This window comes from Bicyclus anynana, chromosome 11 (assembly GCF_947172395.1).
Source record: "Bicyclus anynana chromosome 11, ilBicAnyn1.1, whole genome shotgun sequence".
NCBI lineage: Eukaryota > Metazoa > Arthropoda > Insecta > Lepidoptera > Nymphalidae > Bicyclus > Bicyclus anynana.
The window spans coordinates 14,692,447-14,717,644 of record NC_069093.1 but is presented as its reverse complement, the minus strand read 5'-3'; the positions used below and the strand labels follow the sequence as shown (position 1 = coordinate 14,717,644).

At 34.7% G+C, this 25,198-nt stretch overlaps 1 long non-coding RNA gene across 11 annotated transcripts; it reads left to right on the top strand.

Annotated features, from left to right (window-relative positions):
- The first annotated feature begins 437 nt into the window (after window positions 1–437).
- LOC112056338 (uncharacterized) lies at window positions 438–14,136 on the top strand. 11 transcript variants are annotated; one of them, XR_008251196.1, is made up of 11 exons: window positions 438–1,359; window positions 1,652–1,818; window positions 2,944–3,082; window positions 6,216–6,499; window positions 7,487–7,571; window positions 7,928–8,016; window positions 8,410–8,494; window positions 8,684–8,768; window positions 9,300–9,384; window positions 10,863–10,992; window positions 11,617–14,135. It is a non-coding gene; the product is annotated as an uncharacterized LOC112056338 (long non-coding RNA). The 11 variants fall into 11 exon arrangements; XR_008251195.1 differs by lacking the exon at window positions 438–1,359 and adding an exon at window positions 7,042–7,130 and having other exon boundaries at window positions 1,510–1,818; window positions 11,617–14,136; XR_008251202.1 differs by lacking the exon at window positions 1,652–1,818 and having other exon boundaries at window positions 440–1,359.
- The last annotated feature ends 11,062 nt before the right edge of the window (window positions 14,137–25,198 follow it).

Below are 25,198 nucleotides of genomic sequence, written 5' to 3'. Positions count from 1 at the left end.
TAAGCAACAGTTAAAAAACAGGTGGTTAGTAATCTGTAAATAATTTTCATTTGTATGATAAATGTCCCCCCGTAGATCTACTCGTATACTAATATTATAAAGCTGAAGAGTTTGTTTGTTTGAACGCGCTAATCTCAGGAACTACTGGTCCGATTTGAAAAATTCTTTCAGTGTTAGATAGCTATAGATACCATATATCGAGGAAAGCTATAGGCTATATATTATCCCCGTATTCCTACGGGAACGGGAACCATGCGGGTTAAACCGCACGGCGTCTCCTTGTCTCTAAATAAGTTAACAAAAATTTCTGCTGTGCTGACGTTCTATTATACACACACAAACGCACTTATCCTGTTACCTATGTATGTAGTGTATACATCCAAAACCTAACCATTTTCCTCGAACAGAAAAAAAAACATACAACATTTCCCTTTTCTGCGAATGACTTCACATTGAAACGAATTGGAAATGTATCCATTGCGATCCAGACACTTAATTGGCACCCGAAAAGTATAGTTGCATTGCATCAATTATCGTGTCCAGTGTCTTGTTACAAGATGGCAATCGGCAACGCTCGATGCCATCGGAACCGGTGGGCAGGCGCTGCTAATGAAGATTGCGACTGAGCATCGTAATTGCGTTGAGCTAGCAATGCGGCCGCATCGTTACTGCAAACAATGTCTAGGGCAGGCCGGGTCAACTCTCGAACAAAGTTTGGTTATACCTACGGGGGCTAGACCTGTGGTGTCATCATCCATACGGTTCTACCGTCTGGTAGTTGTAGCAATATTATTATCGTTAGTAGCTCACGCCTGACATAATATTTTGATAAATCTAATACATTTTTAGATTTAAATATGACTTTAATAACTGAATAAATACTTTTCTTCTACAAAAATATAGAGAGACACTCTCGTTGAATATTGTTTTAGTAACGCATATGTAAGATTTTCTAAACGAAGTGTGGCAACCCCAATTACTTAATAAAAAATAAAAATGTTATAAAATGAAAATGGCGTCATTTCACCAAATATTTTAAAACACAAATTCACGAACAATAAAATAAATGTTTGCCACGGCTTGTTAATATTTATGAAGATCTCTTCATGGATTGGATTGAAGCAACCTGCTGTGTAATATCCTTGCCATTCTTGATGTTGAGAAGATCTATAAGTCTTTTACGTTTCATCTGAGTGTTGTGGTTTTTCATTATGTTTTAAGACTTTGTTAGTTCAAGTGTCTCTATAACTATGAAGAAGAACAAAAGAAAATGCTTTGAGTGTGTTTCTTCGCCTGCCGATGATCCAGAGAAGACCCTACAGAGATTACCGAAATTTGATTCTACAAATTTAGTCTCCGGTATGTACCTACTTTAAGTTTTAGCTAATAATAAAATACTTTAATAATAGCTATTGATCAGATAATGATTACATTAGTTAGTTAATTAGGTTTCTTAGTAGTCTTCTCAAGATATGGGAATTATTAAAATCCTACTAATTCTTATGAAACTTGTGCTTAATTATACAATTATGCTGGGTTTACACATTATGGTTTGTAGATGCAATGCACCCCAAATAACTGTCTGACCTGCAGCAGTCTGAATGTTTACTTCTCTGGATCTACTAAACAGATTTTCATTTGGTTATCACAGGTAGCTTAATCTGGAGCAACATAAGGTTAATTATGAAATGGTAATGAAAATAAACATCTGAGAAAAGCAAATTCCATGAACTAATTTGAAAGTATCTGTTACCAGAAGTAAATTTTTTACTATACCACTGTTCAATATTAAACCACAGGTATATGTACTAAAGGCAGGTAGAGTAAAATTTGAGTTTTATTTTTGAATCTATAATAAGTAGTTTATAATTATGTAATGATGAACCAGAACAATTTGTTAATTTGAAACTATAATTACAAGTTTTTATAATTATGTTAGGCACTAGGCAGACTAATGAAGAGTATGTTAGTTTACTTTGTACAAAAATCTGTTCTTTGACATAATTATAGAATAAGATGATAAGTGATGATGCAATCTAAGATGGAAGCGAGATAACTAGTTAGGCAAAGGATGAAAATCCACACACATTTCTGTTTCTACATAATATCTCACCGGAACACTAAATCGCTTGCCAGTAGGGTATTAACTAGCCAGCCAGACATAGACCAGAAAGAAAACTTCAATCGGCCCAGCCGGGGATAGAACCCAGGACTTTTGCGTAGTTAATCCACTGTGCTACGGAGGCCATTTCGGCAATATTTTTCTTGCCTTGATCTATAAAAGCTTTTGCCAATAATAAGCTACATTTTTCATTGAAGTTTGCTTGAAAGAAATAGCTTTTAGCTATAAGACCTAAGCTTTGCACATTTTACTTTTTTTTTCTTTTTGACAATGTAGCTTCTGTGAACAGTTGAGGAATTCCCTCATCTGTGTTTCTGTTCTATCATCAGATTGCCTCCGGACATTTTAGTTATATTTCTCACCTGGTTCTTGTCAAGGTTTTGTAATAAATAATAATAACAAATGAACTAAGTAAAAATGGCTATGTGGTTAGTATGTCTGCTGTAGAAGTAGGTGCAAGAGGATTACCAACAAAATCTTTCTATAACTTGTTTAAAGACCTTGGCATCTTTAGGACTGCAGCAACTTCTATGTAGAAGAAAGAGAGAAAGAAGAATAAGTATCCAAAGCTGCTCTTAGTAGGATCTTACCAAATTTGACTAAGCAGGGAGAACAACACAAGTAGGGGAGTTTAATCAATTGTCAAGGAATTTCTTAACCCTACATCCTGCAGTCACAACTCCAGGACTCTGCTCGGAGTATTTCTCTCTACCAGGCGATGGACCTGGCACCTGCACGGAATGCTAAGATATTCATCTGTCTCTTCATGCGTAGTATGTTTATGTATTTTTAATTAAATTTATTCACTCTCTTTATTTCAGTAATGTCCAGATAATCAATGATTAGACTATTGGACTTTTAGAATAAATTTTACATTGAACTATGAATGGTTTGTCATCTACATTTTTAAAAAAGACGAGATGTTTTGCCTGTAAGAAGAAGAGAGAGAGAGAATAAGAAGTTAAGTTAAACACCTACTGTAAAATGCACACTGCTCTAATGTGGGTTGATAGGCTTGGGATAATAAAGTTAAATTATAAAAGGATCACTATCAAGTGTTAATGATAATGACTGGGATATATAGCATATCATACTCTCTGAGATATAGGGATATAACACCATGCATAGATGTATTTCAGTGTCTATGTGGGGACTATTTCTCATAAATTCAAGGTGTTGACAAGTCCACTTATAGGAGCTACCTTAGCTACTAGTTTATATTGAGGAGAACTTTCCACCTAGATGGGTTTTGACTGTATTAGGGGTCTGGTGATGAAGACGAAGGACAGTTAAGAGAACTCCTCAACGGTTCACAGTAGCTACCATGTGTTGATAAATTTGTATTGATGAGAACTTTCCACCTAGATGGGTTGTGACTGTATTAGGGGTCTGGTAATGAAGACAGTTAAGGGAACTCCTCGATGGTTCACAGTAGTAATTTGTTTGATTCTAAGTCAGACGCAATCAAATACAATGTTTTATCACGACTCATAGCAACATACCTTTGGCGCTAGATCAATATCTAGGATGATTTCACTAAAAATGGAAAAATAAAAAATTTTAATAAAAGAAATTCAACCAACTTCAAAAACATAAAACATACTGGCTAAACTAAAAAGCGAAAAATAATATTATACTAAGTTCATATCATATTATGTTCTAACTGATGATCAGTTTGAAGGCTGTGCTAAACCGGTGTTGTTTTAATTTAAGCTGTTACTGAAAGAACTACATGAAAAAACACTGTCAGAAAAACCTAAATATTTATGATATTCTTACATGGCTTGAATTAATACATCATTGGGCTAGCACCACCTTCAAACTGATCATCAGTTAGAACATAATATGATATATAGAACTTAGTATATTGTTATTTTTCGTTTTTTAGTTTAGTAAGTATGTTTTTGAAGTCGGTTGACTTGTTTTTATTAAAGTTTTTTAATACACATGTTCCTTAGACATTTTAAATTAATTTTCCTTATAGAACTTGGAGCTACTCTAGAGTTATGGGAAATACTCCCGAGCACATCTCCTGTAGATGCTACTTAATCCTACTAATCCTTCATTCATCAGTATCGGTTGGTGGGCTTGGAGTTTATAAAGTATATATAATTTATTTATGAACATTCCTCATTCAGTTGAGCTTTTACTACCCATAACACAAGCTAAGCTTACTTTGAGACTAGTTAGTAATGTGTGTAATGTGTTAATATAAATATTAACCAACTTTCTGCAGTTTGAGAATACGCGGATAAAATATAGCCTATGATACTCAAAAATAACTTGGCTTTCTAGTGGTAAAAGAATTTTCAAAATTAGTTCAGTAGATCCAGAGTTAACCTGCTAGAACACCACTAACTTTACCTCTTTATAATACATACTAGCGGACGCCCGCGACTTCGTCCGCGTAAAAATCGATGTCAACTTTCAGCCCCTATTTCACATTCTATTTTGCAAGTTTTATAACTTATACCTTGTACCTAAAAAAATTAAGGACTTTCCGTACAAACTTTCTACCCCTACTTCACCCAATTCTGATTTTGTTTTCCTTTTTTTTCTGAATTCTGAAAAAGTATCCTATTATCCTTCTACGTATTATGGTCTCAAATCGTCTTAAGTATTTGAAGTCATTCTGTAGTTTCAGGGTGATGCCCGGTCAAAAAAAGGCAAACAGACAGACAAAAAATAGAAAATAGGCTTCAGTATCGATCTCCTACCTCTACCCTACTCCTACCCTGCCCGTACCCTAACTGTATCCTACCCCTACCCTACCCGTACCCTACCCTACCCGTAATCTTCCCTTTCCCTACCCCTACCCTACCTTTACCCCTACCCCTACCCTACCCTTACACAACCCCTACCCTACCCTACCCTATACCTTCCCTACCTTACCCCTACCCTTAGCAAAATCGGTCCAGCCCTATTAGCGTGGTGCGATGACAAAGAAAAATAGAGACTTCTATGCTAAAATTATAATCTTTGGATGTACTGGGCCGATTTGAAAGATTGTTTTACCAATAGAAAGCTACGTTATTTGCGAGTGTCATAGGCTGTTTGATTCCCATATTCGCACAGGAACGGGAACCACGTAATTGAAAGCGCGGGGCGTCATGTAGCGGAATTTCTGCGTCTTTGAGAAATTTTGTATTATCTCCGAAACTATTTAACTAATTAACATACTATAAAGGGCAAATCTTATCTCCATAATATCCTTGTGATTATTAAATAATTTATTTTGATAAGAGTTTAAGTTAAGTAGCATAAATAATGACGCAAACCTAAGTATATAAAATTTATAATTTTTAAAACACAAAAGGTACTATATCTGCTAATATATAGAAGATAGATATATGATGTCGCGGACTTTTTGTAGAACTTTTAAAGATACATAAAGCCTCCATACATTAATTTCAATTTTACACAATGGTTAAGGCAGCGCATGCGAATAAGTCTGCTTAAGAGGATTTTCGGTCCGACCTGTATGACAAAAACTGTGTTAACTCGGCGAATATATATCATGCTAATATAAAATATAGCCTATAGCACTTCCCGATAATGTAGCATTCTACTGGTGAAAGAATTTTTGAAATCAGACCAGTAGTTCCGAAGATTACTCCATTTAAAAAATGTGACAAACTTACTAACTTTACCTCTTTATAATATTAGTATAGATATAGATTAACAACCCATTTTCGGCTCATTGTTGAGCACGAGTCACTTCTCAGGACGAGAGGGGTTAGGCCTTAGTCCTCCATGCTGGCCCAATGCGGATTGGCAGACTTCACACACCTAGACAATTAAGAAAATTCTCAGTTATGCAGGTTTCTTCACATAACATTGTGAAGAAAATTGCTTCACCATTTAAGACATTTAATTTCAAAATGGGTTGAATACATATTAGTGTAGATTTTTATTGTGAGTTTCTTGAAAGAAGGAAATGCTCAATATTTCATAGACCAACCCAGGACTCAAACTCAGAATTTCATGATAGTTACACTGAACCAATAAAGCAGTTAGAGAGAGAGAGAGAGAGAGAGAGATAAATAAGAGTTTATTATGTATTAAAATTAAAATATATACCTAATGCTTTCAGCAATCCTGCTTCTTCACATGAATTTTACCCGCATGACGACGGTTTTTAATATAAAAAATATTTACACAATGTCTCAAAAAGCAATCAAAGCTTTGAAAAATAAACAATGTTCGCAGAAGTTCAGTACCAACAAACTCACAAAAAATGAGCCCAAATTTAGCATTACTTGCAAGCCAGACTAAGAAATTTCAAGAAGATAATTTAAAAGAAGACAATAGAATAAAATAATATTAACACACAATGCTTAGCAAATATAGCATTAACAGATGGAAACCAGGCAATAGGTATGTTAAAATAGGTTATGTTTCATAGAAGCTATTTTAATCCTACACATCCATCATTCATCATTGTCTCCATATAGTAGAGGAGGTATGGAGCTGAGACCCACCACACTGCTCCAATGCTGTTGGTGGGCTTAGGGTGATAATGTTCAATTAATTAATTACCACTATCTGATGCTAATGTTAATAATCGGGATTAAAGGTTTCCCAACTTCAGGATGAGAATTTAACTGAAATTTTTTTACATTTTTCATAATCTATTCTTCACATTTTTCACTTAATTTTAGTTTTGTTTGTTTTTAACCTGGTGAAAATATGTGAAATTTTGCTATCGGCTTCCCAACTCCAAGATGAGAATTTGACTGAATTTTTTTTTTTCATTTTTAACCGATTTTAAAAAAGAAGGAGGTTCTCAATTCGAGTCTATGTTTTTTTTTTCATAATCTATTCTTCACATTTTTCACTTAATAAAATTCTTTTAGTTTTTATTTGTTTTTTAACTGGTGAAAATACATAAAATTTATTCTTTATGTTTAATTTTTCAGGTGTAGCAAAATAGAAGATGAAGGTCTAGCTGTGCCAGTCAGTGCTGAGCCACACAGTTGCTGCTGGCATGTTTGCAAAATAGCACAAGGTAACCTGCTTCATCGTTATTATCAACCTATTTTAACGGCATTACAGGGCCAGGCCTTATAGAAAAGTGATTATGGAGCTGAGACCCACCACACTGCTCCAATGCTGTTGGTGGGCTTAGGGTGAAAATGTTCAATTAATTAATAACCACTATCTGATGCTAATGATAATAATCGGGATTGAAGGCTTCCAAACTCCAAGATGAGAATTTAACTGAATTATTTTTAACAGACTTCTATGTTTTTATTTTCATAATCTATTCTTCACTTTTTCCACTTAATAAATTTTTTTTAGTTTTTATTTGTTTTTTAACTGGTGAAAATATATAAAATTTATTCTTTATGTTTAATTTTTCAGGTGTAGCAAAATAGAAGATGAAGGTCTAGCTGTGCCAGTGCTGAGCCACACAGTTGCTACTGGCATGTTTGCAAAATAGCACAAGGTAACCTGCTTCATCATCATTATCAGCCTATTTTAACGGCATTACAGGGACAGGCCTTATAGAAAAGTGATTATGTAGCTGAGACCCACCACACTGCTCCAATGCTGTTGGTGGGCTTAGGGTGATAATGTTCAATTAATTAACAACCACTATCTGGTGCTAATGATAATAATCGGGATTGAAGGCTTCCAAACTCCGAGATGAGAATTTAACTGAATTATTTTTAACCGACTTCTATGTTTTTATTTTCATAATCTATTCTTCACTTTTTCCACTTAATAAAATTCTTTTAGTTTTTATTTGTTTTTTAACTGGTGAATATACATAAAATTTATTCTTTATGTTTAATTTTTCAGGTGTAGCAAAATAGAAGATGAAGGTCTAGCTGTGCCAGTCAGTGCTGAGCCACACAGTTGCTGCTGGCATGTTTGCAAAATAGCACAAGGTAACCTGCTTCATCGTTATTATCAACCTATTTTAACGGCATTACAGGGCCAGGCCTTATAGAAAAGTGATTATGGAGCTGAGACCCACCACACTGCTCCAATGCTGTTGGAGGGCTTAGGGTGATAATGTTCAATTAATTAATAACCACTATCTGATGCTAATGATAATAATCGGGATTAAAGGCTTCCCAACTCCAAGATGAGAATTTAACTGAATTTTTTTCACATTTTTAACCTACTTCAAAAAAAGAAGGAGGTTCTCAATTCGAGTCTATGTTTTTTTTTCATAATCTATTCTTCACATTTTTCACTTAATAAAATTCTTTTAGTTTTTATTTGTTTTTTAACTGGTGAAAATACATAAAATTAATTCTTTATGTTTAATTTTTCAGGTGTAGCAAAATAGAAGATGAAGGTCTAGCTGTGCCAGTGCTGAGCCACACAGTTGCTACTGGCATGTTTGCAAAATAGCACAAGGTAACCTGCTTCATCATCATTATCAGCCTATTTCACTTTTTTAACTGACTCCAAAAAAAGAAGGAGGTTCTCAATTCGAGTCTATGTTTTTTTTTCATAATCTATTCTTCACATTTTTCACTTAATAAAATTCTTTTAGTTTTTATTTGTTTTTTAACTGGTGAAAATACATAAAATTAATTTTTTCAGGTGTAGCAAAATAGAAGATGAAGGTCTAGCTGTGCCAGTGCTGAGCCACGCAGTTGCTACTGGCATGTTTGCAAAATAGCACAAGGTAACCTGCTTCATCATCATTATCAGCCTATTTCACTTTTTTAACCGACTCCAAAAAAAGAAGGAGGTTCTCAATTCGAGTCTATGTTTTTTTTTCATAATCTATTCTTCACATTTTTCACTTAATAAAATTCTTTTAGTTTTTATTTGACGGCCTCCGTGGCGCAGTGGTATGCGCGGTGGATTTACAAGATGGAGGTCCTGGGTTCTATCCCCGGCTGGGCAGATTGAGATTTTCTTAATTTGTCCAGGTCTGGCTGGTGGGAGGCTTCGGCCGTGGCTAGTTACAACCCTACCGGCAAAGACGTACCGCCAAGCGATTTAGCGTTCCGGTACGATGCCGTGTAGAAACCGTAAGGGGTGTGGATTTTCATCCTCCTCCTAACAAGTTAGCCCGCTTCCATCTTAGACTGCATCATCACTTACCATCAGGTGAGATTGTAGTCAAGGGCTAACATGTAAAGAATAAAAAAAAAATCGTTTTTAACTGGTGAAAATACATAAAATTTATTCTTTATGTTTAATTTTTCAGGTGTAGCAAAATAGAAGATGAAGGTCTAGCTGTGCCAGTGCTGAGCCACACAGTTGCTACTGGCATGTTTGCAAAATAGCACAAGGTAACCTGCTTCATCATCATTATCAGCCTATTTTAACGACACTACAGGGCCAGACCTTATAGAAAAGGGGTTATGGAGCTTAGACCCACCACACTGCTACAATAAAGGTTGGTGAGCTAAGGGTGATAAAGTGTAATTCATTGTGGATCACTATCAGATGTTAATGATAATGACCTGGACGAGGCACGGGAGTGTAATACAAACAACTTACCAACTCCAGGCTGAGAATTGTAAATTTCTTGGAAGAAAGAAAAACTCAGTATCTGATAGCCTGACCCAGGATTCGAAGCCACGACCTCGTTATCCAAAACCACATTGGCTAACCAATATTATAATACTAGCGGACGCCCGCGATTTCAACCGTGTGATGTTCAGTTTTTGAACATCCAGCGGGAACCATGTTTCTGGGATAAAAAGTAGCCTAAATATTGCTCAATAACTTCCTCTATCTTCCAATGAAAGTCCAATTAAAATCGGTTCAGCCGTTCCAAAGATTATCCGAGACAAACACAGACAGACGAAAAATTTAAAAGACCTTGTTTGCATTTTAGTATTGTGTATATAACTATAATCACTTGAAAAAATTATTGATAAATTTCACTAAAATTAACTTTAATTCCTGAAAAAATCAAGGGAGATTTGTGAAAAACTGTATTTCACGCGGTCATTGTTGCTTGCCTCAACCTACTCAACTAAATTATTTTAGTGTACAACATGATTTTTTTTTGAGACAAATATCTTACCAATTCATGGATTCACCATGTGGGTGTCCATCACGTGGCAGAGAGAAAAACGCTGAGCAGAGCTTGGACTTGTGATCAATGGACGTAAGGTTAAAGAATTCCTTGACAATTGATTAACACTCCCCTTCTCTGCTCGTGTTGTTCTCCCTGCGTAGTAAGGTCTGCCAAATTTGGTAAGCCAAATCTGCACTTCTAGAGAGACCAAGGTCTCTAAGCAAATTATAGAGAGATTTTGCTGGTAATCCTCTCGCACCTCTCTACGGCGTACAGACTTACCATATAGCCATTTTAGTTAGTTCATTTGTTAGGTCATAACATTTATCAGTTTTATACTGTGGTCCTTTGGAATGTGAGTCTCCCACGGGACAGTAAGCACAAGTACTATGCTAAAGGAAAATGTCTGGTTTAGATCACGAAATAGCAACATCCTCTGGGATTATCCTCTTAACTGGTAACAATAATAATTATGTAAAATGTATACCTTATCAGCCGATAGACGTCCACTGCTGGACATAGGTCTCTTGCATGGATCTTGTTGTGTTGTACTATACATTGCAAGGTAATGCCCATAAATGACCACGCTGGGCATGCGGGTTGGTCATTCGCAGGCCTAGACTTCTCGCACCGGTATCGCTGCTGCCTGCCCATAAATGTATACTTCTTATTTATTTTTGCAGGTGCAGTGCATGCAATAATAATTATGTAAAATGTATAACTTCTGATTTATTTTTGCAGGTGCTGTAAAATGAAGATATATTGTTAAATATCATGAGATAGAAATAAAAGATGAAGATCTAGCTGTACCCATCCCGAGCCACACTACTGCAGCCACGTTGCTGCTGGCAATTTTGCAAAATAGCACAAGGTAACTTGCTTTATTCATCCGGCTTAGGTTGATATTATTAGATTGATTAATGATCACTATCAGAAATGTTAATGATAAAGACCGGGTTCGACGGCTTAACATGCTCTCTGAGGCACGGGGGTGTGACACCACCAACTTCCCAACTCCAGACTAAGAATTTGTTAGCAGAAGCAAAAACTCAGTATCTCTTAAAGATAGAACCAGGATCTCGTGATCCAAAACACATGGGCTACTACTACTGAACCAACAAGGTAGTTTTGACCTGCTTAATAACAATGAACTACATGTTTCCTAGATACACTTACAGTTTTGTTTTTAAAAACTGAAGTAAACACATTATAATTTCTCTTTAAGTTTGTGTGCAAGTTTGTGAAAAACTGAATTCCACATAGACGAAGTAGCGGGCGTCCGCTTGTAAATAATGTAACAAATTATCCATATTTCTATACTTTTCAAGGTTACAGCTGAGCTTCCTAAAATGATTTTTTGTAAATGGAGCAGAAAATAGACTAAAAATTTGATATGTCCCTGATGAGAATAGGAATTCTTATTATATATAATTATGTAAATATTTATTTTCAGTGCATTTTAAAAAGTCATGTTAAATGAAATTTTCTATTACAGGTCACAACAATTGATGTAACAAATATAATCAATGGACCAGGCACCTGCACCATGATTCTTTGGAATACTAAAATTCGTCTCTTTATGTCTGTACATAATTCTCATAATGAAAAATGTCACGTTTTTATGAAAGAAATAATGGAATCAAATAATAAATAAAACAAGCATATGCTGGAAGTCCTCAGAAACAGCTCCGACTTTGATGATTTTTTTTAAAGTCATGTTTTTTGTTATTTAAAATCAGAAATGTTTTGGTGGACGAAATTATTTAAATTGTTAAAAAATATCTATGCTATTTGTACATATATATTTTTTTTTTTTAAATACAACCGACTTCAAAAATACAAACTTATGCAGAAAACTAACAAACGAAAGAAAATATTATAATATTTTATATCTATTGATCACTTTGAAGGCGGTGCCAATGGTCCAATTAATGGGCCGACAATTAGTTATCTATTGTTTACTAGCTATAGGGTTCGAATTGCTTTTTCATATGTTTAAAAGACTATCTTCGGAATGAACCCTTTATAATAAAAAAGTATTATCAAAATCGGACCGGTCCGACCTATTTAACCATTTATATATTCATTATATTTAACCATTAATTTTAGTATACAACCGATCGGTTGTATACTAAACTTAATGGTTAAACAATCAATCATCCCCTGTTTTCGTAATGTAAAACCAAGCATAACTGTTAACATGAGTAGTCCGATTTTGATAATTCTTGATTATTTTAGTTTAAAACCAAGGATGTCTTCGAATTCCGATTTGAATAACTTTGTTTTAAATAGAAAGGGTATATTCCGACAATGGTCCCAAATCATTATAAATTTTAAAAAAACGAAGATGACTGGTTATTTTCCCATTAATTGTATTGTAAAACTATGCGTAACTTATTACGAAGTGGTCCGATTTCGTAAATTCTTTATAGATTGTAAAGCTCCCATATAAATTTTAAAAAACAATTCCAATCCTAAATGTGCGATGATTGATTGTTTTCTCATTCATTTTAATGTAAAACCAAGCATAACTTTTTATTGGGTGGTTCGATTTTGATTATTCTTTTTTTGATAGAAAGGGTATATTCCTAAAAGTCTCATAAAATGTTGGAAAACAATTTCAAACCTAATAGTAGGAAAATAGAAGATGATTAATTGTTTTCCCATTAATTGTAATTAAACTATGCGTAACTTTTTACTGAGTGGGCCGATTTTGAAAATTCTTTACTTTTTGTAAAGGGTTTATTTCGAAGTAGGTCCCATATAAATTTCGGAAAACAATTCGAATCCTTAAGGTGGAAAAAACGGTACGATTGATTGCCTACCCATTAATTGTACAATTGGCACCGGCTTCAAAGTAATCAATAGATAGAAAATATTATAATGTTTTCTTCAGCTTATTAGTTTACTGCATAACTTTGTGTTTTTGAAGTCGGTAGTGTTTATTTTTTAATTATTTATTATATAAATAGCATAACTATTGTTAAATAGTATAAATCGTTCCCTCCTCACTCCAAAAGGTTTCTGATTTCAAATAATATGAAGAAACAAACTGAACAAAAAAAATCATCAAAATCAGAGCTGTTTCTGAGGAGGTAGAAGGTAAATGCTCTATTGATTCGCCTAAAAGTAATATTATGTTATCGCATTAGGTTGTAAAGTTTGGCTAATGAAAGTAGAGACTGAAATTGCCCGCCAAATTTAAAAATCACATGCGTTTTCATAATTTATTTAAATTAGTTTTTCTTTGTGAATACATTATTACCTATACTATAAGTGTTAAACTCAGTTATTCCAATATTTGCACTATAATTTTGAGAATTTACTCCAATTTTTTAAAATTTGGCGGGTGATTTCAGTTTCTACTTTCATTATAGCCAAATTCTAATAATTTTATTGTTTATGAAATTTATACTAATTAGAAAGAGGAAGAATTTGATTATTTGTTTGTTCGCATTGAATAGGCTCTGAAACTACTTTGCTGATTTAAAAATTTCTTACAGCATTATAATCATGGATTAGGCCATAATTGTTATCTCTGTATTCCCTCGGGAACGAGAACTACGCTGATGAAACTGCGTGACGTTTGCATAGTTTATCATATGTACAAATATCCCGACAATCTATATTTTTATGTATGAATTGGTTAAGTTATAATTGACTTGATTTTCCCAAATATCTCAGTGAAGTCAAATACCCAATTGATGCATAGATATATTTTTATTTTGGTTTTCATTTTACTTTAAAGATAAAATTTAGTTTTAGAAGCAAAATGAATATACGTAGATTATATTTAAGGTGCTGATGTTTACTTAGTAATTGATTAAGTGCATAACATATTTATTTGATAATAAAGACATTTCAACTTGAAACTGTTATTCTTTCTATTGTTTAATTTATTATATACAATTACTTGTTACTAAAATATTGTGCTATTATATTGTTTTTAATATTTTCACAGTTCAGCTTTTGGGGACGGAGTGGTTTTAAAATAAATATTTTTAAAAATCTGTTTAAATTATATAATTAATCGACAGAGTTTATAAATATCTGTTTAAATTAATTAATTAATCGAAATGGTTTTTAAAAATATTTATTTTAAAGCTATTCCGTCTACAAAAGCTGAACTGTGAAAATTTAAAAACAATATATTAGCTTTGAATTTCCCGCGTTGGCAAATTGTTTCAATGGGGGCATTCCACAGATGGCGGTAATTTTAGTGCCACTTTTTTTGTATGAGGTTGGTATTCTTCTCCTGAGTAAATATGTTCCTTGGTCTAGGGCATGTGGATATTCAACGTCTAAGAACCCTACAAGTGAGTCGAGAGAGTCACAAATTCTACTATTATAGGTATGTATTTGCGAATATAATATTATCAATTGACTTCAAAAGAAGAAGGAGGTTGTTTTTTTTTTAATGTTTGTTACCTTATAACTTCGTCATTTATTAACCAATTTTTGACAGAAAGAAAATCGGTTTAGTAATTTTGTGTTAAAATCAAATAACTGAAATACGTCTCTTTGAAGTCGTTTCATGAAGTCCATTTTTATTTTTAAAAAGATTATTAAAGTTACGTACCTTAAAATGTATGTATTTGCATCTGATTGCATTGGTTCGAATATATTTTTAAAGTTCCATACTCAAAAGGGTACAGAACTCTTGGATCAATAAGTTGTGCGTCAGTCAAGACTTTTTCTCCGGAACGCGTGGAGGTATCGAGTTGAAAATAAAACCGTATAAACTAGTCAACAGTCCTATGAAGCTGAAAGGTGTTAAAAAAATCAAACTTCTAAGTTAACGTAAACAAAAGATATTCCGAGCAAATGCTTGAGAAAACCCTAACCCTTAAAGTACACTCATGAGTGTTGCTATAATTTTTTTTAATTTTATGACAAGTTCATATATGGAAGCGGGCTAACTTGGAAGAGGTACAAGTTTATATTACCCATGCCTATGAAGGTTTCTACTCCGTGTCGTACCAGAACGCTAGGGGTAGTTGAAAGTTAGGGGTAGGGTAGGGGTAGTTGAAAGTTTACATCGAGTTTCATGCGGACGAAGTCGCCGGCGTCCGCTAGTATATCATATACAAAAATAATTATAACAATTCGACTGGTAGTTCCAAACATAAGCGCGTTTACTCATAAACAAAGTTACAAACTCTTGCGATTTATAATATTAATACCTATAGGTAGATAGATTATAATCCTACTGTCAGTTATTGTTAATTAATCCCGACAGTACGACAAACATCAAAGCTCTTAAGGGGAGGCCATGTTTGCCGATAGCATATCAACAAACAATCGTCCACGTAGATTCGATATCAAGTATCCTGCTGTATAGAGGAGCGCACGGCTACGCCTCGAGTGACACTAGACATCGGTCTCAAAGGCAAGTGTTTGCCCCTTTGTCTTACCAGACAATTAGTGCAGACCGTTCATTTAATTCTATCGGTCGATTAGTAGCGGACCAGGTGCCCATTAATTGTGGAGCTAATTCGCCCGCCCCGGCCTGGGCGACCTGGCGTCGTTTCATCGTATCTCGACTGCGATTGACGTTTAACGAATACCTGATATTGTATTACGATTTACGAGAACATCGATATACAGCCTCTGGGTTATTATTATTGGTAAAGGGTTTATAGCTATATATTTAGAAACTAAAATTGGCACTGGCAGAGAGATTTTATAATTTAATCGATATATTGCAATATAAAAATTATATAGATATGCATACTTTCATCGCACATTTAAAATTAAAATTTAAAAAAATCTAGACACAAGTCACACTTTTATGTTTTGTATTTATACATATCATCATTAACAACCCATATTCGGCTCACTGTTGAGCGTGGGTCTCCTCTCAGAATGAAAGGGGGTTAGGCCAATAGTCCACCACGCAGGCGCAATGCGAATTGGCAGACTTCACACACGCAGAGAATTCTCTGGTATGCAGGTTTATTTACGATATTATTTCCTTCACCGTTTGAGACATGATATTTAATTTCTAAAAATGCACACGACTGAAAAGTTGAAGGTGAATGCCCCGGACCAGATTCGAACCCACGCCTCCCGGAATCGAAGGCAGAGGTCATATCCACTGGGCTATAACGGCCCTTTTATGCATATACCGTAACAATATTTGTAGAGGGACATTGAAAACTAAAGGGATTCATACGAACTTTTAATTTACCTTTTCTTATCCTCATTATTTTTCGCGATAAAAAGTAGACAGCATTGTGTTCGGTCGGTCAGTGTACAATGTCGTTATATTATTGTGTGTGTACTATATATACAGGTAGCTATTCATTATAATATTTATAGTTCAATCAAAAAGACATGAGTTTTGGTAGAAATATTTATACAAAAAATAAAGTTTCACCGGTAAGCAAATATCTCGCCCGCATTTAGCTATCATGCCATTACCGAATTGCATTAGCGAAACCCTTTCTCGAGACATAGCGAAAAGTTTCTGTTTGCGTCAGGCCCAGTTCTGCGGAGCGCTGAGAGTTGTCCAAGTCGATGGATTAGGTACGTGAGGAAGCCCGCATATCGAGTTCGCATCAACTTTTATATTAGAGGATTGGGGAAGTTCGGATAGGATCAACGGATGCGAAAATTCCAACATAAGTTTGTATGTTCTAAATGAATATATCATCCTTAATAACGACGTTGCATAAGTACATAATTTCGAATCACTTTGCTGGCCCGTGGTGAAATGATGATCTAAAACTGATGAACAATACCAGACGCGCCGCGGTTTCACCCGCGTAGATCCCGTACCCGTAAGAATACGGGGATAAAATATAGCCTATGATGACACTCACAAAAACGTGTCTTTCTAGTGGTAAAAGAATTTTCAAAAATGTTTCAATAGATCCAGAGATTCGCCTACAACACCACTAACTTTACCTCTTTATTATATTATTACAGATATAGATATAGATTTGTAATTTAGTGAATCAGTCGAACATGAAAAATAATATATAAAAGTCTCTTTTTTTCGCAAAAACTTGAGAACTGCTTGGCTGAAATATTTTTTTTATTTGTTTGGTTATAGTTAATAAATTAAGTATATTTTTACGTAGCCTTACATTTAATATTAAATGTAGATTGTGCAATATATTCGTTAATCATCAGATATACAAATAGAACCAAAATCATCAATTGAAGTCAAAGCTTCAAAAATTAAGCCCTTTATTTCAGACCAATTGGACCAATAAATCGTGATAGTAAGATTTTTTTTCATAAACGCGTAAGTCACATTTCACTTGTGCTGTAAAACTAAAAGCTTTTTGCCTACATAACGTAAACTATTTGCTTAACGAGTTTGTGGAATTGTCGTTACATTACGCGAGCGATGCGAGATCTTTTCAATTCAGCACAGCGCGACGTTTTTGTTCGAGTGTTGATTTTCCCATTAAGCAAATTACGTGGTCAGTTGTAAAAGAAATATACGTAACATTTTATAAAGTAAATATACGGCCTTTTTTATGTCCCACGTAGGGGATATAGACCTTATAGCCATATAAATCCATATACGTTTTAATGTCTACTTCTTATTAAACAACTAACTTATCTTAATTCAGCGCGTGAAAGTCAGTTTGTTTTAACAAACTCCCGCGGGGACCATAGATTTTCCCGGGATAAAAAGTAGCCTATTTTCGGCACATAAGTTCAATTCTTCAATTTCATACTAAAATAAAAAAAAAACAATTAGATATTTAGCAGAGAAAAGGAGAGAGATAGAGACAGTCTTCATTCATCATCATTATCAACCAGTAATCGTCTCACTGCTGAGCTCGAGTCTTCTCTCAGAATGAGAGGAGTTAGGCTAATAGTCCACCACGCTGGCCCAATGCGGATTGGCCGGATTGGCAGACTTCACAAATTAAGAAAAATCTCTGGTATGCATGATGATGTATGAGTTAAGAAAAATCTCTGGTATGCAGGTTCACTCACGATGTTTTTCTTTCACCGTTTGAGACACGTTATATTTAATTTCTTATTACACAACTGAAAAGTTGGAAGTGCATGCCCCGGACCGGATTCGAACTCACACGGCACCCTCCGGAATCGGAGGCAGAGGTCATATCCACTGGGCTGTCACGGCTCTCACTGTATGTACAAAATTGGGCAAGATATTCTCAGCAGCCTACAGTTGGAAAGATTTCGATGTTGATCGGCTGAATACGTGAGCTAAAGAACCAAAGTGCACGGGTATTTGGGTAGACTTCTCCTGCGTGGTTCGATCGTGGTTCTATGATAAAATCTTCAAATTGATTTCTCAGATACTTTGCAAGTTATTATTTTTGATTATTATTTTTGAAGTGATGAATTATTATAATCGATCGGTTTACCATATTTTTCAATCGCAATAATTTTAAGTTTTATTTCGTAGTGCACATTCAGTTAATTTTTCCATTACGCAAATTGTGCGGTGTGCGGTAAATTTGCATAGAATTTACTACATTTCGTATTCGTTTATATATTATACTATTGTATCATATAGCTAGATAGAATTTTTAAATTTTAACATTGTATTATATTTACTGTATTTAATAAAATTAAAAAACACGTATAGTATATTTTGTTTGATATGTTTTTATCGATAATATCAACGAGCTTTTTTCTTATTGTTCTAATATTGTTCAGAAATTTTGTAAAAATCAACTATAAAGAAGTAAATGCTGAGTTTATTAACGCTCTTCTCGGTAGTATCTGCCTTCTGATAGAATCGCCAATCGCTAATAGAATTGATTTTTTTTTTTCAAAAAATCCTGAAATATATACAAGCCTACTTGAAATAACTAAAGATTTGATATTGATTCACCATTCCATAGACTAATTCGAGAGTTCTTGTAAGTTTGTGCACACAGCCTGCGCCTCGGTAGTCATTGGCGGTACTCAGACAAGATAATTCGTGCATTGTAAAAAAACGTAAGCTTGGCTCTTTTCGCTCCGCTCCGCAAGTCGTAGGACAGTAAGTCCCACTTAGACGACAAAGCTATGAATCCCACTCTGCTCTGTGATCGTCCCCTTTGCAATCCGACTCCTTTGTCTCATTACTGAAACGTCCTAACAGTTGCCACTGGCTTTTAATTATTTTTTTTCTCGAGTTTCCTTGCGATTGCAATATATTGAATATAGTGCAAAAATATGGTATTTACCATTTTTTATATATTTTCTGTATCTACTTGTAAAAGTCCACTGTAGCGACAGGCCTTCCACCTTTGCATAAAGAAGAGTAAACACGCGGGTTAGCGGACTTATACTACAACCTTTCTTGATGAATTCTGTTTACCAACAAATAAATTAGAAATGAAGGTAGAAAACGCATGTCATTTCATAACTTATTTATTTTAAATTATGAATGATTTGTTTATAAAATGTTATATAAAGTATATTAACCATATCTAATTGTTCTAAGCTTATTAATCAAATTTATTTTCATTTACTCAAAAACAAGTTCATTATAAATATTATTAGGTGTGAAATGACTAGTGATTTATACCCTCATTTTTAATTTGTTTGTTCGTAAACAGTACTCATCAAGAAAGGCTGTAGTTGTGTGTAAGAAAGGCTGTAGTTGTGTGTAAGAAAGGTTGTATGTTATGATCACTATTATGGTAGGCGTCCACAGATCCGCGCCGTACGCATCGTATCAACCGTATTTTAGTATTCTTTGTATGGAAAGTCATACAAGTGCGTCCACTGATCTGCATCGTACGGATCGCAATGAACGGATTTTATTAACCGACTTCCAAAAAGGAGGAGGTTCTACGTTCGGCTGTATGTATGTTTTCTAACGTAAAATTAAATTATGTTACCGATAATTACCGCGACGCACTGGACGCGCATAGGTCTGTTCTATGCTGTACTGTACCGATGTTATAGTGTCGGTTTGGCATTAATGTCTACAAAATAACTGGCATTCGAAAAACTCGCCGTATGTAACTGAAGCTTACTCCTAGCTTTGAGGAATTAAGTATGTAAGAAGTATTCTAGACTACTTTACCAGAAAAAGCACCTTTCACCCGAAAAAGCAAGAAAAATCGTAAAAGAAGTCGTGAAGGATTAATTACCCAACAAAAGAAGGGTTATGTTTTTCGCGCGTATCTTGTTCATTATCGAGTCGATAAGTTTATGTTTATCGAGTGGGTGGGCCTATTTAAAATTCTTATATGTGTATCTATTTTTAATATTTAATTGATGATGATGATGATGATGATGATGATGATGATGAATCTAACGATTGTTATTGTTATTGGTCCCGCCAAAACTCGAGAACGTTTTCACAAATTTGGATATTATATGTACAATATGTATATACAATTAAAAATATTTATTTTTTAACCGACAAAAACGAGGAGGTTCTCAACTTGATTGGTATTTTTTATTTCGTTCCGAAATCGAAGTTTGAAATTTAATTATTGGTTTGGAATATGTATTTGTTCTTGTGTGAACAGTGATATTTAAAAAGTTCACTGCATCAGGTAATGCATAATAAAAGTTAATAACTCAATTAAAACGTATAATAAAAATAAAAATAAAAATAGTAATTAACATTTACATCCAAGAGGCCAGTTACAAATATCACAGTATCGTGCGATATCACACTGGTATTCTTGTGATAATAAAACCTCTATTACACATCGTAAAGGGGTTATTTTTTACATAACATTCAGCAGCTTGCGTGTCGCTTGCGCCCTTGCGCGCCGCGCGGCCGGTATTAGCGCAGTGTCGCATCTTCAGAGGGCGGCGAGATCAAAGGATAGGTACACAGCGACCGCTCCCATTGATGTCGCTCACAAAGGGAATTGATTGTTGCAAACCTCTTTTTAAAAAAAAAACCCAGATATAAAGAGAAAGGATCGATCACACATCTGCCTTTTTAAAGTTTCTACTGCTCTGCAAAATGGGAAATACTGTTTCTATTACATACTTTGGATTGGAAAATTATGAAATTGATATACCTATCGTCGTCATCAACCCATATTCGGCTCACTGCTGAGCTCGAGTCTCCTCTCAGAATGAGAGGGGTTAGGCCAATAGTCCACCACGCTGGCCCAATGCGGATTGGCAGACTACACACACGCAGAGAATTAAGAAAATTCTCTGGTATGCAGGTTTCCTCACGATGTTTTCCTTCACCGATTGAGACACGTGATATTTAATTTCTTAAAATGCACAAAACTGAAAAGTTGGAGGTGCATGCCCCAGACCGGATTCGAACCTACACCCTCCGGAATCGGAGGCAGAGGTCATATCCACTGGGCTATCACGGCTCGTGATATACCTATATAGGTGTTTAATTGTCACCCCATTAACCCATCATCTTCTTACTATAAAATAAAAATTGGGGAAAATGGGGTTTAGGCCTAATCTTAATTTCCTTTTCCTGGAATCCACATCTAATATACCTACACACTGTGTCTGTGTCAGAATGTTTGTTTCAAAACTCCTCTAAAATGGCTGGACCAATTTTTATAAAAATCATGTCGAGGTCCGACTGTCAGCCAACATCTAGACTCCGCGTCACGGAACACATCCCGTAGACGCGGCGCTAATGTATTGTCACTTGTGTAAGGCGCTGTAAATTTTAGTTCGGGTTTTAGCCGCGAGACTTCTTTCGTGGCGCGGAGTCTATTTTTCACACTTCTAAGAAACAACATTTGTTGGGTCAGCTAGTTTTTAAATAAAAATAATAATTATCTTTGCCGTGATAGTCAGTGGAGCCCCTCTGCTTTCGATTCTGAGGGCGTAGGTACGAATCCGGTTCGGGGCATGCACTTCCAATTTTTCAGTTGTGTGCGTTTTAAGAAATTAAATACCACGTGTCTCAAACAGTGAAGAAAAAACATTGTTAGGAAACCTGCATACCTACCTGAGAATTTTCTTAACTTTCTACATGTGCGAAGTCTGCCAATCCGCATTGGGCCAGTGTGGTGGGCTACTGGCCTCAGCTCTTATTCTGAGAAGAGACTCGTGCTCAACATTGAGTCGAAAATGATTATTTAAAAACAAGATTCTGCTTAGCCAACTCTCCTCTAAATTCAGAATACATCAGTGTGTACTTTTTACCATTTTTATATTATATAATTTAATATCTTTGTCATTGTGTGTCTCAGAGTTTTCTCTCTGCCACATGCCATAAATCTAACAACCAAGGCAAAACCGACTTTTGAAAATAGCAGTAAGTAAAAAATAAGTAATTCCTGATCAATAGGTAACAATAAACAAGTTAAATCATTGTAAAATATATATTTTAACACATTAGGCTTAAAAGGCTCAAAATCATTCAGTGTGTGTTGGAGCGGGCTATGCTTGGAGTTTCAGTGTGATCGAATCAGAAATGAGAAGATCCGCAGATAAACCACTAACATAACTCAGTGAGTTGCGGCTGTTGATGATGATGATGATGATGATGATGATGCTGATCAAAGGATAAATTTAAGGAAAATAGCAGATGAATAATAGAAAGATATATAAAAAACTGATTTCCAGGCAATCAAGTTAAAGAGCTGCTTGTTCGTCTAGTGGTGAGCTTGAAGCTTCAGATCATAAAATAATGGGTGTTATTCCAGGGTCAGGATGAAAATGAATATATGAAATATTTTCTTATCTTTCAAAAAAAGGTATGGATTTTCATCCTACTCCTTAAAAGCTAGCCCGCTTTCATCTTAGATTGTACCATCAGGTGTGATTGTAGTCAAGACTAACTTGTTGTTGGTTTAGATGTGATAGCTTGTACGTGCAAACTGAGTAAATTGTTAGTTACGAGGTATCACATCTTGACAGACGTTGTAAAGAATAACAAAATAAAAAAATAGTTCTCAGGGTTGGCAGTACTTTTTTGTACCATGTGGGCCAATAAAAATATAATATGACAACTAATTTACCTGCCTCTGTAGCTCCATATATTGGAAACTAGATAACTTTTAAATGACATCATCGGAGACAGGTTGACATCAAAAGCAAATTTAAATGGCAAAACACACCTATTGAAAGAAAGCCTATTAGGTTTAACAATTCCCACCAATAATGTTATCAAAAAACCTTCGAGTTGCAGGAACCTTAAGCAAAGTCCTGGACATGTGACATAAATAAAGATATCCTTTCAAACTAGTTTTTCAAACACTTTCCTTCTCAGCTCAAGTTACACCGCCCAGCCAAACCTGGCAAAATCCCACCAGAACAGTCCTGGATACACATTGTAATATAGAAATAAGCCATGTAATGTAGCAGAACATATTTTCTTCAGAACTACTTTCACCCAACACACACAAAGTAAGCGTATCATCGATGACATAATGTCATAAAAAGGAAAGGACATTGTCGACAGCATGTCATTGAGTATCTTAACCCAATAGTATTGAGTCAGCGCACCTGATATTCTAATATACTGCAAAATACTGTACCTTCCTATTTTAAATAAATACATAACATAATGTTAAACCTTATTTTCTTTGACCAAACCTAATAAAAATATTTTTTTACCAAACATATATTATGAATTGATTTTTACTTTGACAGTACATAGTTATAATAAGCTTGCTATTTTTATATAAAAAAGCTAATGTTTGTTGGTTGGCTTTAGTTTGAAAGCAAAATATTGTCAAGAAGTTTATTTATTTATTTATAGTTAAGTAAGAAATGCTATTATTACAAATTTTTCAATAACATTTCTAATTAAAAATTCACTAAATTAAATTAATTGCAAATAACAATAAAGAAACGGTTCCAAATATTGATAAATCATTCACTAGCTCAATAACCATGATATAAAAAAATATTTATTAAAGAATAGCCAAAAAATTATTTGCCCCCATTTTCAAACTTTTGTTAGCACTAAGTAAACAACATCAAAACTAGAAGAAATAAAAACAACTTGCCCAGCGCTATTATCTTTAAAGAACTTTACTTTTACTAATCAAAATAACAAAACGATATAAATACAACATCTAAAGCTAATAGATATTCTACAGAACAAGACATAACCTTACACTTATTTATTTTTAACTATTACCTGTTTACGTGCATCCGCAATCGACACGAATGCTTATAATTATTAAGTTCAAGATCGGTTAAGCGTGCTTTTACGCGTAAAGTGTTAATTTTAGAAGTCATAATCTTGGAATAAGCTTCAGATTCTTACCTCGTTGACACCTGAATTCTCAACTGATCCCAGAGTTCGTTATAACTTTTTATCACCAAACTTTTAACTTTCGCGTAATTGCCTCCACACTAATTATATACCCGACACTTTCAGTAAGTTTTTGTAGAGTCTTTTCACTTATAAACAAACATGAAACAAGAGTATTTACGTTGAAAACAAAAATTTATCCACACTCAGTTGACGTCGCTTACGCCATGGTGTTGATCGACTATGGCGCCACCTAGCGCCTGATCTACATAACTAATGAGTGTTCCATTTCACGCTGCTAAACTTAGTCTGTTAACAGAAGTAATGCTTAAAGCCGTAATACGCTTCGACCATTAATAACAGGACCTGCCCCGCTAACCGTTATCCCACTGGTAAAGATCAAAAATCAATGATCTAACACGTTTATAAAAACTGTTGCATTAACCGATGTTTCATTGTTGTAATCGCTTTCGCCGTGTAAAGAGCTCCCTAAAAATGCTGGTTTGTGTAGTTGAATGGCATAACAAACAGCCAAAAACGAAGTAACGTTTCATTTGTAAATATTTCTACCTTAATTTTATCAAATTTGTAATAAAAACATAGATTCTCTTGACCGAATAGCAAATAATCGATCAAGGAATCGAGTATTCTATGTATATCTTCTGTGGATAGTATTATGCGACGTGTTTGATAGGCTGTGTAAAAATTACGCGCGTGTGTATTGCGAGTCAAACTTATAGTTGTGTGTAGTGTATGGAGTCCAATATTTTCGATGTGTGAGTTTACCCCCTCCCCCACAAAAAAAAGACCGACTTTTTGTTGGTGCGAAACAGGACAGGTCCAGAGTCTAAATACTGTTATTTATGCACTCTAATTTTCATTTCAAACATGAGGAAAAGAAAACTAGTTGTTTATCTGAACTATTTCCCCATAG